The 15,221-nt window shown below is 43.0% G+C and overlaps 1 long non-coding RNA gene across 1 annotated transcript; it reads left to right on the top strand.

The window, feature by feature from the left end:
• Nucleotides 1-9,601: 9,601 nt before the first annotated feature.
• LOC103226098 (uncharacterized) lies at nucleotides 9,602-14,933 on the top strand. The gene is made up of 3 exons (XR_494641.3): nucleotides 9,602-9,640; nucleotides 11,483-11,688; nucleotides 13,988-14,933. It is a non-coding gene; the product is annotated as an uncharacterized lncRNA (long non-coding RNA).
• Nucleotides 14,934-15,221: the final 288 nt, after the last annotated feature.

The raw sequence follows: 15,221 nt of genomic DNA, 5'->3' as shown, positions 1-15,221 counted from the left end.
AGGTTTTCCAGATCGAAAGATAAATTAGAGACGCGACAGGAGGTGACCTTCAAAGATGTGGTTCTTGTGGTGGGCTATACCACAAGGAGCTAGAGCAAGCAGAGAAGAGCAGACGATTAGGAAAACATGGAGTGACAACTGGAAGAGAGAACACGTGGTCCTGGGGAGGACGGTGATGAGGACAGGGTAAACTCCTGTGTGCCTACCAAGAACCTCTAGGGATCTCTAGGTCACAGAAAGCTGTCCTCTGCCTCAGATGAGAAGTGTCCTCCCTGGAGGAGGCTCTGCTCATGAGGTGGTGTGGCTGATGGGCCCAGGCGACACCAGACTCTCTTGCTGTAGATACCAACCCAGATCTACTGGGGAAATGTACAAGCAGAATTGGCAAGAAAATTAGGTGCTCTTTCCTCCAGGAACTTATATAACAGGCTGGGAACAGTGGGGATAACCTGGGGTCCTGGTGGGAAATGGAAGCCATGCACACCCCTTTCCCACGGAAGGAGAAGGAATCCTCCACCCCTGCTCTGTGTCAGCGAGCCACAGAGGTGCCAGCCGGCCGCTCCTCTACCACCTCTGTGTGACAGGAGCCGCTTCAGATCCACATTCAATGGTAAGAACCAAAATGAACAAGTTGATTGGAACTACAGGACTCTACTTCATTTCTTTTCCTAGAAAGGATTTGATTTAATGTTTATTTTTTTCTCAATTTTTTTGTTTCAAAGCTTATAAAAACATTGAGAGGCTAATACATGAATACCTATATAAACATCACCTGATTCACCAAATGTGAATGTTTTGCCACATTTGTGCCCTCTCTCTCAATCTCTTTCTCTTTGTCTCCATTATATATATTTAAACATATTTTTACTGAGAGATACTAATTGTACATATTTCTGAGCTACATGTAATATTTTGCCACATGTATATACAACGTGTAATAATCAAATCACACTAATTAGGATATTCTTCACTTCAAACATTTATATTTCTTTGTGTTGGGAGCATTTCAGATCCGCACTCTAGCTATTTTGATACGTATTATAAATTATCACTAACTGTAGTCACTCTACTGTGTGATCAAACACTAGAACTTATTTCTTCTTCTACTGTATTTTTGTACTCATGAACTGACCTCTCTTCATCTTCCTCCTCCCACTACGCTTTCCAACCTCTAGTAACCCCCATTCTATGCTCTATCCTCGTGAGATTCACTATTGGTTTTTTTTTTTTTTTTTTTTTTTTTTGAGATGGAGTCTTGCATGTTGCCCAGGCTGGAGTGCAGTGGCACAATCTCGTCTCACTGCAACCTCCGCCTCCCATGTTCAAGCAATTCTCCTGTCTTGGCCTCCCGAGTAGCTGGGATTACAGGTGCCCATCACCATGCCCAGCTAATTTTATTATTTTTAGTAGCAACAGGGGTTTCATCATGTTGGCCAGGCTGGTCTTGAACTTCTGACCTCAAGTGATCTGCCCACCTCGGCTTCCCAAAGTGCTGGGATTACAGGCGTGAGCCACAACGCCTGGCCGAGATCCACTTTTTTAACTCCTACATATGAGTGAGAACATGCAATATTTGTCTTTTCGGGTCTGATTTATTTCATTTAACATAATGATCTCCAGTTCCATCTGTGCTGCCACAAATGACAGAATTCTTTGTAATGGCTGAATAATATCCCCCTTCTGCATATATACCACATTTTATTCATCCATTCATCTGTGGATGGACATTTCGGTTGATTCTCTATCTTGGCTGTTGTGAACAGTGCGACAATAAACATGGGAGTGCAGATACACCTTTGATATTCTGATTTCCTTTCTTTTGAATATATACCTAGCAGTGGGATTGCTGGATCATATAGTAGTTCTATTTTTAGTTTTTGGAGCAACCTTCATACAGTTTCCCATAGTGGTTGTACGAATGTACATTCCCACCGACAGTGTACTAGTGTCCCTCCTCTGCATCCTAGCCAGTATCTATTATTTTTTGTCTTTTTGTTAACAGACACTTTAAAAAATTTTTATTTATTTTATTTATTTATTTTTTTGAGACGGAATCTCACTCTTTCACCCAGTGCAATGGAGTGCAATGGCATGGTCTTGGTTCACTGCAACCTCCACCTCCCAGGTTCAAGCGATCCTCCTGCCTCAGCCTCCCAAGTAGCTGGGATTACGGGCATCCACCACCATGCTCGGCTAATTTTTGTATTTTTAGTAGAGATGGGGTTTCACTATGTTGGCCAGGCTGGTCTTGAACTCCTGACCTCAGGTGATCCGCCCACCTCAGCCTCCCAAAGTGCTGGGATTACAGGCGTGAGCCACCATGCCAGGTGGATAACAGCCATTTTAACAGGGCTGGGCAGATATCTCAACATGGTTTTGATTTGTGTTTCCCTGACGATTAGTGATATGAAGCCTTTTTTCACATGTGTTTTGGCCACTTGTATATCTTCTTTTAAGAAATGTCTATTCAGATCATTTGCCCATTTTTCAACCAGATTTTTTTAAATGTATTTTTTGTTTTATTTTTTCTGCTATTTGAGTTGTTTGCACTCCTTACATATTCTGGTTATTAATCCCTTGTCAGATGAGAAGTCTGCAAATATTTTTTCCAATTCCATAAGTTGTCTTTTCACTTGGTTGATGTTTCCTTTGTTGTACAGATGCTTTTGGCTTGATACAATTTCATGCGTCTACTTTCAATTTTGTTGCCTGTGCTTTTGAGGTCTTAACCAAAAAATATTTGCCCCGACCAATGTCCTGAAGCATTTGCCCGTATATACATGCATATTTTTGAACCATTTAAAAACAGTGACAGACATCATAACACTTCACCAGTAAATGCCTCGCCAAGAATATTCTGCTATATGACACAGAGCCATTATTATGCTTAATAAGAAACTTACTATTGATTCAAATGTTTTCCTTTGTCCCCAAAAGGTCTCTTACAGATTTTTTATTTTTTATTTTTTTTGAGACAGAGTCTGTCTCTTTCGCTTAGGCTGGAGTGCAGTGGCATAGTCTCAGCTCACTGCAACCTCTGCCTCCCAGATTCAAGCAATTCTCGTGCCTCAGCCCTCTGAGTAGCTGGGATAACAGGCATGTGCCATCACACTCGGCTAAAATTTTGTATTTTTAGTAGAGATGGAGTTTCGCCATGTTGGCCAGGCTGATCTCGAACTCCTAACCTCAGGTTATCCTCCCACCTCAGCCTCCCAAAGTGCTGGGATTACAGGCATGAGCCACTGTGCTCGGCCTTCTTACAGATTTTTAAAATACAAAATCCAGTCAAGTATCTTACATTGCATTTGATTGTCATGTCTCTTTAATCTAGAACAATCTTCTCTATATTTCTGTTTTCACTATTTTGTTTTTGTTTTTGAGATGGAGTCTCACTCTGTCACCCAGGCTGGAGTGCAGTGGCATGATCTTGGTTCACCGAAACCTCTACCTTCTGGGTTTAAGCGATTCTCCTGCCTCAGCCTCCCGAGTAGCTGGGACTGCAGGTACCCACCATCACGCTCAGCTAATTTCTGTGTTTTTTAGTAGAGATGAGATTTTGCCATATTGACCAGATTAGTCTTGAACTCCTGACCTCAAGTGATCCTCCCACCTTGGCCTCCCAAAGTGCTGGGATTATAGGTGTGAGCCACCTTGCCTGACCCGTGATTCTGTTTTTAAACAGTCAAATTTTAAGCCAGTAAGGGATCATTTATGGAGAAATCAACTATGTGCCAGGAGTTTTGCGTATCTTAGCACAATTTTAATGGTATATTTTGACATTTGTTTTCCAATTACCTACCTCACAAGAGGTAGGACCCATCAGGGCAAGAGTTATGTCGAAGAATAAACTAAACTCAGACCCTAAACTCAGTCCCTATCTCGGTGCTTACTTACCAGGTGGTAAAGAATGCTTGTTGTAAGAATGATTTCAGTTGATTCCTATGAATGATATACTACTATCTGATTTCCAGGGTGTGGTGGGGAGTACCAGATTTACCCAAAGTGCTAAGAACTGGCAAAATGGGGATTCATATCGGGACCTCTGATTACAAGCCTGAATCTGTTCAACTTGAAGGCAGCCCATCTTCTCAGAACTTTCGTTTCCCCACAGGGAGATTAAGGTATTAAACTATCTCACCATGAAGATGTATCGCAGTTCTTGATGTGCTGAAAGTCTGAGCATTCAGGAGCTCCAGTGGGATCAGGTCCTTAAAGCAGCATGGCCTAGAAAAGGACATGTCCAGACCCTGGCCTCCCATCCCAGCTCTAGCGTTTGCTGTCCGTGGTCATGGGCAAGATGGTAAACCTCACGTGGGAAGAGTGAACAGTATCTACCTAGTGGAGATGAAGGAGGAGAAAATGATGCCAAACAACCAGCACGATGCCCTGTTCAGGATGCCCGAAGTGCCTGATGAATGAGGTGGAGATGGGGGAGCCGTAGCCTATGAGGGCAAAGGGCAGAGCAGGCGAGGATGGAGCAGAAGTGACATCAGAAGAGTTAGGAAACAGCCAACACTTTCTGCTCAGTGAGAGCTCTTATTTCTTATTTTAAAAAATATTTCCAAAAACGAAGGCAAATGCCCTGACTTCTGTTATGTACTTTGCCTTTGCTCCTCCTGGGGGCTTGCTGCCTCTGGGGTTCAGGGTGTCTGAAGAGTTCAGACAGCATCATTCAGAGCCAGTAGAGGACCCCAGATGTGACCCTAGAGCTCCATGCTGTAATTTGCCCACACCACGCCCTGCCCACCAACTTCAGTCTCCGCCCCAGACTGTGGCTCAGAAAATACATAACAAAAAGATACTTGGCATAGTTCTGGAATGACCAGGTGGAAAGTTGAAACAGACTGACGGACTGACTTTTTCAATTCTCGTTAAAGAATTAAATGGATCAGAATGTGTGTGTCTTCCAAGTTTCAGGCAAAATAAAATAGATTACTTTTAAAAGAAAAAATATTTTTGGTTGCTAAGGCCATATATCTAGATCAAAACCATCCTGGCTTCATAAACTTTAAATTATTTTAGATTTCAGAAAAACATGCTTCAGTCTGCTGGTGAGAAAATGGGAATTTTACACGTGTGCCTAATGCTATAACAAACTATCTAGAGAGAAAACCGTAATGATTCCTCCTGAGAATGGAGGTGAATGGGACTTCTTTGAAAGTAAAACCTACAGTGGGTGTCCCCACTAGACGAAAGAGAAGCCCAAATATATACATATATATTATGTGTGTATATATATGTATATGTGTGTGTATATATATGTGTGTGTGTATATATGTGTGTGTGTGTGTATATATATGCATATAATATGTATTTTTTTCTTTTTTTGAGACAGAGTCTTGCTCTGTCTCCCAGGCTGGAGTGCAGTGGTGCAATCTCGGCTCCACCTCCCGTGTTCAAGCAATTTCTCCCGCCTCAGCCTCCCAAGCAGCTGAGATTGCAGGCCTGCACCACCATGCCTGGCTAATTTTTTTTGTATTTTTAGTAGAGACAGGTTTTGCCATGTTGGCCAGGCTAGTCTTGAACTCCTGACCTCAAATGATCCACTCACCTTGGCCTTCCAAAGTGCTGAGATTACAGGTGTGAGCCACCACGCCTGGCCACAGTATTTTTAAAGCCTGGTTGGAGAGTTGACTGGGCAGGAAACCACCTGGATATGCCACTGTAAAACCTCAGGCGGAAAACAAGGTGGTTGAAGCAGGTGGAGGCAAATGGTGGGTGGCCGGCAGCAGGGGTTGCTTCACTGATTGGATGTCGGGGGAGAAAGTGGCCAAGGATGGGAAGTCCAGGACGAACCGGGACTCTGGCTTGAGTTGTTGGATGGATGGTTGGGCCAGTCGCTGTCATAGGAAACTCAAGAGTTAGGGGGACACTTTGGGGGAAGTTACTTAGTCTTTTGATACCTTAGCTTCCTCTGCTGTAAAATGAAGAAAACACCACATACCCGACAGTTGAAATAAACATTGGAAAACTTTATAAAACATCTGAAAGTGCCAGGAATGGAGACTGTCATCAGAAATGCTTTTTCCCACTACGTGTCTCATGGCACTCCTGTTTGCAGGCGCGGCAGCTCCTCCCACAGCCAGGCACGCTCACCCACACTGCACCAGAACATCTTGTTCCTGCAGGATGGCCCAGCCCTTCGCTGGCTGCCCTGCCGACCACGGGACAGATCACCATCACTCTCACCCACAAAGCTGCTGTTGGAATGCAGGCATTTTATGGTGTGTGGGAAGACAGTATTTTTACACTTTTCTCAGAAATTGGTCAAATTCTTTTTGCTCCCTGCTATTTTTCCCCTTCTCCCTCTCCCCTTTCCCTTTTCTTCATTCCAGCAATAGCTAGATCTCTACCACACCGGAGAAAGGACATGACAGTGGCAAAGCAAAACAGCAAACAAGCAACGACAAAACTCCTGAGCCTGGCTGGCTTTGATTTCCCAAAGCAAATCAATCAAGGAATTAAGAAGGCATGAGAAAAATAGAAACACACACACACAATCTTTACTACCTGTGGGGAGGATTGTGAGGGAAAAAGAAAAATATACCCCTCTGTACCCCACAGGTTATGGAAAGAAGTGACAGAGGTGAGGAGTGTGTGTGAGAGAGACAGAGACATAGAGACAGAGACACAGAGAGACAGAGACAGAGAGACAAAGACAGAGATAGACAGAGAGACAAAGACAGGAGAGACAGAGAGACAGACAGAGAAAGACACAGAAATAGAAAGAGAGACAGAACAGAGAGACACAGGCACAGACAGAAGTGTCTCCTCAGGTTGGGCCTCTGAGTCCTGCTCTCTGGAGAGTACTCTAGAAAAATGGCAAGATCTCAGGGACCTTGGTGTTGTAGATGACTGATCGCCAAAGCAGGAGCTCTGGTCTTTGGCCAGATACCCTGAAGCAGCCAAAGAGTCAAGGTTCCCTCTGGGCCGTGCCCTGGGGGTGAGGGGTGTAGGAAGTGCTGCAGCTGGGTGCGGTGTTCCCCTAGGGCTCAGGGGAAGTGACAGACAGAGAGCCCAGCAAGCACCCACAGCCTGAGCCTGGTGTGTCCATTGGTGTGACCAAGACCTATATAGAGAAAGGTGAAGGTGCACAATGAACTCAGACTTTATCTGAAAAGGGGTAAGATCCATTTCAAAATTGGAAGTAGGGCAGATTTGAAAAAATCTATTTTATGGGAATAAACTGATGATGAGATATATTCTATAGATACGGTTTTCCTTGACTTCTAAGAGAACAGATACACAGAAGGTAATTAGTGAGTTAGAGTTGTCTTTCGATTTTGAGAAAATGATAACGACAATTTATATTTGTCACAGTCTTGCCTTCTTGCTCCACCAGGGGTCACAGCTGACCTTACATATTTCGGGGTGTGGACACAACTTTACCACTCTTCCAAGGACCAATGTAAAGCCATTCTTTGCTTACTGAAGACTCCCCCAACCAAATCCACGTGTTACCTGTGCCTCATCCATCACTGGTTAATTACTCTGATTAAAAAAAAAAAACAGTGATTTGATGTTTCCAAGGAGCTTCATTAGAATGAGAAAAAATTATATTTACCAAGGAAAGGAGGAAATGGTTGAATAAAAAATATGACAAGTAATTTAATTTTAGGTCAATGAATGCTGCACTGTGATTCAATTCTGACACATGAAACAGATAATGAGATGATCAAGCCCTCTTCTTCCTTGCAGAAACCCGCTAATCCATATGAATGGTCTGTTGTTCACGAGCATCTGGTTCCCTTAATGCCCTGCGGCCTGTTTACTCCAGGGGGAGAATCTGGTCCTCAGAGCAGCTTTAGGGTCCACGCACATTACTGGACATCCACAATGCATCACAGAGTGTGGTGCAGCAATATGCCACGTGAGGATTTTTTAATCCTCGAAAAGTTGGGTGAAGAGGATAAGGTTTTTCGTATAAGACAATACAGGCTTCAAAAGGTTGGAAAAAGAGCACATTTAGAGAGTCCCAGAGCTGGGATTTGAACCCCTGTGCTTCTGATTCTAAATTGCAAGTTCCTCCCACTACGCTCATGGTGACCTCTAGAAGGCGTTAGTGAGGTGGAGATGTACCCGGTAATCCTGCCAGTGTATCTGTGCACTGAGTCTCTATTGCTAGCTGTCCTTCTTGGCATCTTATTCAACAATAGCTACTATAAGGGGAGAAATAGTCTTATATTTTGCGAAAGAACTCATATGGCCAATTCATATATGGCCAGTTTACTTAAGAATGAAATACTGACTGGGCACAGTCGCTCATGCCTGTAATCTCAGCACTTTGGGAGGCTGAGGCGGGTGGATCACCTGAGGTCAGGAGTTTGAGACCAGCCTGGCCAACATGGCAAAACCTCGTCTCTACTAAAAATACAAAAATTAGCCAGGTGTGGTGGCAGGCACCTAAAATCCTAGCTACTTGGGAGGCTGAGGCAGAAGAATCACTTGAACCCAGGGGATGGAGGTTGCAGTGAACCGAGATTGTGCCACTGCACTGCAGGTTGGATGGAGCAAAAAAAAAAAAAAAAAAAAAAAAAAGAATTACCAGGCTCTAAAAACCTATCAGATTTTTTGGTTTTGTTTTTTGTTTTTTTTTTTTTTTAAGACACACTTGATGCTAAGGAAATTGCAACAATACAATGTCCTAATACACTGTTGACAAGATTAAATTTTTTAAAAAATTTTTTAATTTTTAATTTTTGTGCGTACACGGTAGGGGTATATATTTATGGGGTACATGAGATGTTTTCATACGGGCATGTTACATGAAATAGGCACATCATGAAAAATGGGGTATCCATACCCTCAAGCATTTGTTCTTTGTGGTATAAACAATCCAATTATACTCTTTTAGTTATTTTAAAATGTACAATTAAATTATTATTGACTATAGTCTCCCTGTTGTGCTATCAAATAGTAGGTCTTATTCATTCTTCTATTTTTTTTTTTTTTTTGGTACCCATGAACCATTCCCACCTCATCTCCCCAGTCCTCTACTACCCTTCTCAGCCTCTGGTAACCATCCTTCCTGTTCTCTACGTCCATGATTTCAATTGTTTTGATTTTTAGATCCCACAAATAAGTGAGAACATGTGATGTTTGTCTTTCTGTGCATGGCTTATTTCACTTAACATAATGTCCTCCAATTTCGTTCCATCCATGTTGTTGCAAATGACAGGATCTCATTATTTTTGTAGCTGAATAGTACTCCATTGTGTATATGTACCACATTTTCCTTATCTGTCCATCTGTTGATGAACTGTTAATTTGCTTCCAAATCTTAGCTATTGTCAACAGTGCTGCAACAAACATGGGAGTGCAGATATCTCTTCAATATACTGATTTCCTTCCTTTTGGGTATAGACCCAGCAGTGAGATTGCTGGATCATAGGGTAGCTCTATTTTTAGTTTTTTGAGGAACCTCCACACTGTTCTCCATAGTGGTTGTACTAATTTACATTCCTACTAACAATGTACTAGTGTTCCCTTTTCTCCACGTCCTCACCAGCATTTGTTATTGCCTGTCTTTTGGATAAAAAACCATTTTAACTGGGGTGAGATATCTCATTGTAGTTTTAATTTGCATTTCTCTGATGATCAGTGATCATGAGCACCTTTTCATATGCCTGTTTGCCAATTTGTAAGTCTTCTTTTGAGAAATATCTATTCATTTCTGATTTTTGATTTGGATTACTAGATTTTGATTTTTGATTGGATTACTAGATATTTTTCCTGTTGAGTTGCTTGAGCTCCTTATATATTCTGGTTATTAATTCTTTGTCAGATGGGTAGTTTGCAAATATTTTCTCCCATTTTGTGGGTTGTTGCTTCACTTTAAGAAGATCGTTAATTGCCTTAATCATTCAAAAAAGTGATTTGGCAAATAAGTGTTGAATTGTGTCCCCCAAAATGTCTGTGTCCAAGTCCTAATCCCCTAGTTCCTCAGAATGCAACTGCATTTGGACACAGGTTTTTGAAGATGTGATTAAGTTCAAATGAGGTCATACTAGAGTAGAGTGGGCATCTAATCCAATATGACCAGTGTTCTTATAAAGAAGGGGAGATTTGACCAGGTGTGGTGGCTCATACCTGTAATCCCAACACTTTGGGAGGCCGAGGTGGGTGGATCACCTGAAGTCAGGAGTTCAAGACCAGCCTGGCCAACATGGAGAAACCCCATCTCTACTAAAAATTCAAGGAAAAAAAATAGCTTGGTGTGGCAGCGGACACCTGTAATCCCAGCTACTTGGGAGGCTAAGGCAGCAGAACCACTTGAACCCTGGAGGCAGAGGTTGCAGAGAGCTGAGATCGCGCCATTGCACTCCAGGCTAGGCAACAAGAGTGAAACTCCATCCCAAAAAATAATAATAATAAATACATAAAAATAACGAAAAGGGTAAATTTGAACCCGGACCTGCCTAGAGGGAAGACGATGTGAAGAGACACAGGGAGAAGATGGTTGTCCTCAAACCAAGGAGAGAGGCCTGCAACAGATTCTCCTTCAGCCTTTAGAAGGAGCAACCCTGCCAACACCTTGTTCTTAGACTTCTGTCCTCCAGAAATTGTGAGACAATACAGTTTTGTTGTTTAAGGCAACCAATTTGTGTAACTTTGTTCTGGCAGCCTGAGCAAACTACTACAACAAAATATACACTGTATTGAGAACCTTAACATTGGCAATACCATTTGGCACAGGAACACCTTGCCTTTGGTTGCCACCTAAGAAATCATGCATATTGACATGGAATTACACAAAAAGTATATTTAGCTAGTTTTTCTTCAACATGCTATTGCAAGAGGACAATTCAAAAATCCTCCCAACTCCCAGCTGATTTCTGAAAGTTCTCTGGGAGCCTGCGCATCAGCCATCAAAACACAGCTTGTCATCTTTTTCTTTCCCTTTGGCCTCCTTTAGTGAAGTCAGCTGCCTGAGGCTGGGCAGAGGTGCCTGGCACTCCCTCTGGTTTGTGGGGGCGGTGTCACGCTTATTCTACTGGATATCACTGTTCCTGGGCCCTGCCACCACTCTCAGCCCTGGTGCTGTGGATTCTGTTCATGAGAGGGGCTGAAGCCGAGCCTCCCTCTCAGGCCCAGATCTGAGTCTACAGGTCAGCTGGGGCTGGGGCCTCGCAGTAGCAGGTGGTGATAGAGGATATGTCATCATCGCAGTCACTGAGGACACTGGTTCTCATAGCCCAGCCTCTGTGCCTGGACCTCAGTTGTAGGCCTGGCCCCCTTGTGCTCTCCCTGATGAGAATCTCCAGGCCTTGAGCTACCTGACTCTTCCCAGTTGGCCAGACACGTCCCAGTGAATGATCATCATCCTGCTCGTATCTCATAGCCAGCCGATCAGTCTGTTCACCCTCCACCTACTCAAGTACAGAGTGGCACATCCCAAGCAACAATCGCATGAGAAATTCCACCACTTGGGGAGGGCAGACCTGGGACTGATTTCTTTCATTTTCTGATCTGCTTTTGCCAGATGTCCTCTGTAGCAAGAGGCAGGACAAACAGTGAGGACTCCACCAACACTCACCGGGTGACCCCTTTGCTTTGGAAACTCACTCAGGGTGAAAGGAATTCTGATTTCAAATGGCATCTCTTTGTGTGGCCTGTTTGAGGCACCACACAGAGCTTGCTGCAGCAGCTCTGTTGACCGCTGACCCCTGGCCTGCTAACTGAAACAAGGTGAGCATTTCTAAGGCTGTCCTGGCCAAGGGAGGACCAGAGAATAAATGTGGACCTATTTACATTCTCTTTTCCCTGAAGGTGATAAATGGCTTCCCCCATCCAAACCAGGCCCCTCTAGGGCTTTTATTTGCTATTCTGGTTTTAAAAGGCAGGCCGAGAATGTATTGAGTATCTTTCAACTGTTTACTAGCAGAAGGGAAAAGATCAGATTACCAGCTCAGAGTGATTCATCTTTTCTCCCAAATCAAAGCCATATGTACACAGAGTCTGTGTACACATTAGTTCATTTCATTCATTCATCTGGGTCAGGAGAGGGAGATCAGGGACAAAGGCCCCGCAGAAAGAGATGGAGGCATCAGGTCACAGACAGTGAGCAGCACGGGTCTTTTCTCTGCCTTCACATTAGGACTTTAATGTTGGGGTTTTTTTTGTTTGTTTTGTTTTGTTTTTTAAAAAAGACAAAACTGTCTCTGATTTCTTGTCAGGTCACTTAATGATTTCTTTTCACCATGTTTCTGGTATAGGGGATGTTTTAATTTGAGAGAAGTTTCCACCCACAAAAACGCATATTTGTCCGGGTGCGGTGGCTCACACCTGTAATTCCAGCACTTTGGGATGCTGAGGTGGGTGGATCACGAGGTCAAGAGATCGAGACCATCCCGACCAACATGGTGAAACCCTGTTTCTACTAAAAATACAAAAATTAGCTGGGCGTGGTGGTGCATGCCTGTAGTCCCAGGTGCTCCGGAGGCTGAAGCAGGAGAATGGCTTGAACCCGGGAGGTGGAGGTTGCAGTGAGTAGAGATCACGCCACTGCACTCTAGCCTGGTGACAGAGCGAGACTCTGTCTCCAACACACAAAAACAAAACCAAAAAACATATTTATAATTTTGGAAGCATTAAGCCTCCAACTATGAGAACCAAGATTCATATTTAAAGGGAAATGTGAGGTAATTCTGTGAATCTTAGACAGACCGATGGTACAAAATGGGAAGCTCCATCATCACTGATATTCTGAAATTATGGATGACTTCAAATATCCAGAAAAGCATAAAAACAACATAATGAACGCCTGTATTCTCAAGTACAAAATTTTGGCAGATTTGCGTCAGGTTTTTTTTCCCCTTAAGAAACAACACACACAAGGATCATGGAAGCCCCTCCATGTTTCCCACCCTGTCCTTAAACTGATGTTTTTCATCCCCAGAATGACACTATATTAATACTACATATTAATGACACTGTATTAATACTACATACAGTTTATGGAATGGCTCCATAAACTGTATATAGCAAAGTGTTGAACTTCTGTTAATTACATCACTCTCTAACAAGCTTTTTTCACTGAACATCATGTTTTTGCAATTTAATAATGCCAACAGATATAGGTACATTCATTTAACTAGTGTATTGCATTTCATTTTGTTACCAAACCGAACTGGGGACACTCATCCTGGCATAGCAAAGCCAAACACTGACAGTGAGATTTGCAGTGAAAAAAGTGAGGCATGTATAACAGGCACCAAGCAAGAAGAAACAGATAGCTCACGCTTAGGACCTAAACTCCCAAATGCCTTGAGTGTAAGGGTTTCTAAAGGTGGGAAGGCAGAAGTTACAGGCAAAGTCATAAATCAATACATAGAGATCTTACATTGGTTTGGCAAAAAAAGGTGGGATATCTTGAAGTGTGGGGCGAGGCACAGGTCTTGGGTAGATTCAAAGATTTTCTGATTTGCAAACTGGTTAAGGGAGTGAAACTGTCTAAAGACTAGGGGTCTGCAGAAAGGAATGCTGAGCTCTGACCTGTAGGCATGACTTCCTCCAGGCTGCTCAGGAAGAAATTCAGAGCAAAAAATGGCAGTCAGAGTTCAGTCCCCAGTTCCTCTGTTAAGGTCTATGTGCCAACGGATGTCATTTTCCATTTGGTGGGAGTCCAGGTTTCTTGAAAACAACTCAAGGATATATATTAAGATGTTGTCTTTAGTTTCTATGGGGAACCAAACATTTGGTGGCTCTAACTTCCTTGGCTACTGTCTTCAGCTATTGTTACCTTCTTGCTTATCAGGTTGCTCACTTACTCCTCAGGGCTAGCTAGGTGCCTGGAATTTCCCTCAAAGGAACTCAAGATTTTTCTTTATTTCCTTGCTTGGTTGGGAGGGTGGTAGGCCCCTCAAAAGAATTCCTCCTCTGTCTCCATTTGACGTGAATCATACAATTTAATCATGATGATAATGGATATTTGGGTGGCTTCTGTCAAGAACTGTGAAGAGGCTGAGATTTCACTCACTACTTACAGATTCAAAAGTGAGGCTGCTGCCCCAGTTTCACGGATGCTGGCAGAAGACTTAAGATTTCTGAATCAGAGACAAAAGACTTCACTTATTATTCACAGATAAAGCAATGGCCAGTGTCAGTGTATTTGCACTGGTGCCCCAAGCCCTGACACCCATGAGGTGATGCAGAGACCCCATGACTCCCGCATATGCACTGGGTCAAGTCACAGTGGAGGACCGCTGAGCTAGGGCACCATGTGGGCCCACAGCAGGCAGTAGGCAAGCCCTCTCCTTTGAGGTTCCTCCCTGCAACTATGACCCTGAAAAATGGATCCGGTAAAGAAGAGTCAAGGCTTTACAGTCTTGGTGCACCCAGTAAGACCTGTAGGAGAACAGTAAGCCTGTGGAGGACTATTTCTTCCAAAAGTTTCCAAGTGTTCGCTCTTACAGATGTATAAACAATACTGCCATTTGTCTCCTTGCACAGTACATCTAAGAAGCAGATTTGCTTCTTGCCAAATTGTTTCCCTCAGTGATTTCAAGAACTGACAATTCCCAGGCGCATATAGGAATTTTCTTGCATCTTCATTTCCTGACTAACTCTTGTGTTGTCAGACACTTTCATTTGTGCTAAGCTGATAAGTGTCAAACGATGATGCAGGCTATTCATTATGTGAGTCCTTGATTACTGATGAGTTTGAGCAATTGTCATTTGTTGGATTGATTGTTCAATTTCCTCTTCTGTCCTTGGCCTTTTCACATATTTTGCTTTTTTTGGTAAGTGTGTCCTTTTCAAACTGATTTTTTTTGGTGTTTTTTGTATATCCTGTGTACTAATTCTTTGTCATTTATATGCATTCATAATATCTCCTTTCACTCTATGGCTTGTCTTCTCAATTTGTTTTTGGGTTTTTGTTTCAGAGAAAATTTTATAAACTTTAAATAATAAAGTTTATTTATTTTTAATTATTTTGATTTTGCTTTTGCAACTTGTTTAAGAAACCCTGTCCTACTTATATAAGGCCATAATTATTTCTCTTATTTTATTTATTTATTTATTTTGAGACAGAGTCTCGCTCTGTTGCCCAAGCTGGAGCACAGCGGTGCGATCTCGGCACACTGCAGCCTCCACCTCCCGGGTTCAAGCGACTCTCCTGCCTCAGCCTCCTGAGTAGCTGGGACCACAGGCGTGCACCACCACGCCTGGCTAATTTTGTATTTTTGGTAGAGATGGGGTTTCACCATGTTGGCCAGGAT

This window comes from Chlorocebus sabaeus, chromosome 21 (assembly GCF_047675955.1).
Source record: "Chlorocebus sabaeus isolate Y175 chromosome 21, mChlSab1.0.hap1, whole genome shotgun sequence".
Lineage (NCBI taxonomy): Eukaryota > Metazoa > Chordata > Mammalia > Primates > Cercopithecidae > Chlorocebus > Chlorocebus sabaeus.
This window is presented reverse-complemented; position numbering and strand designations above follow the sequence as displayed.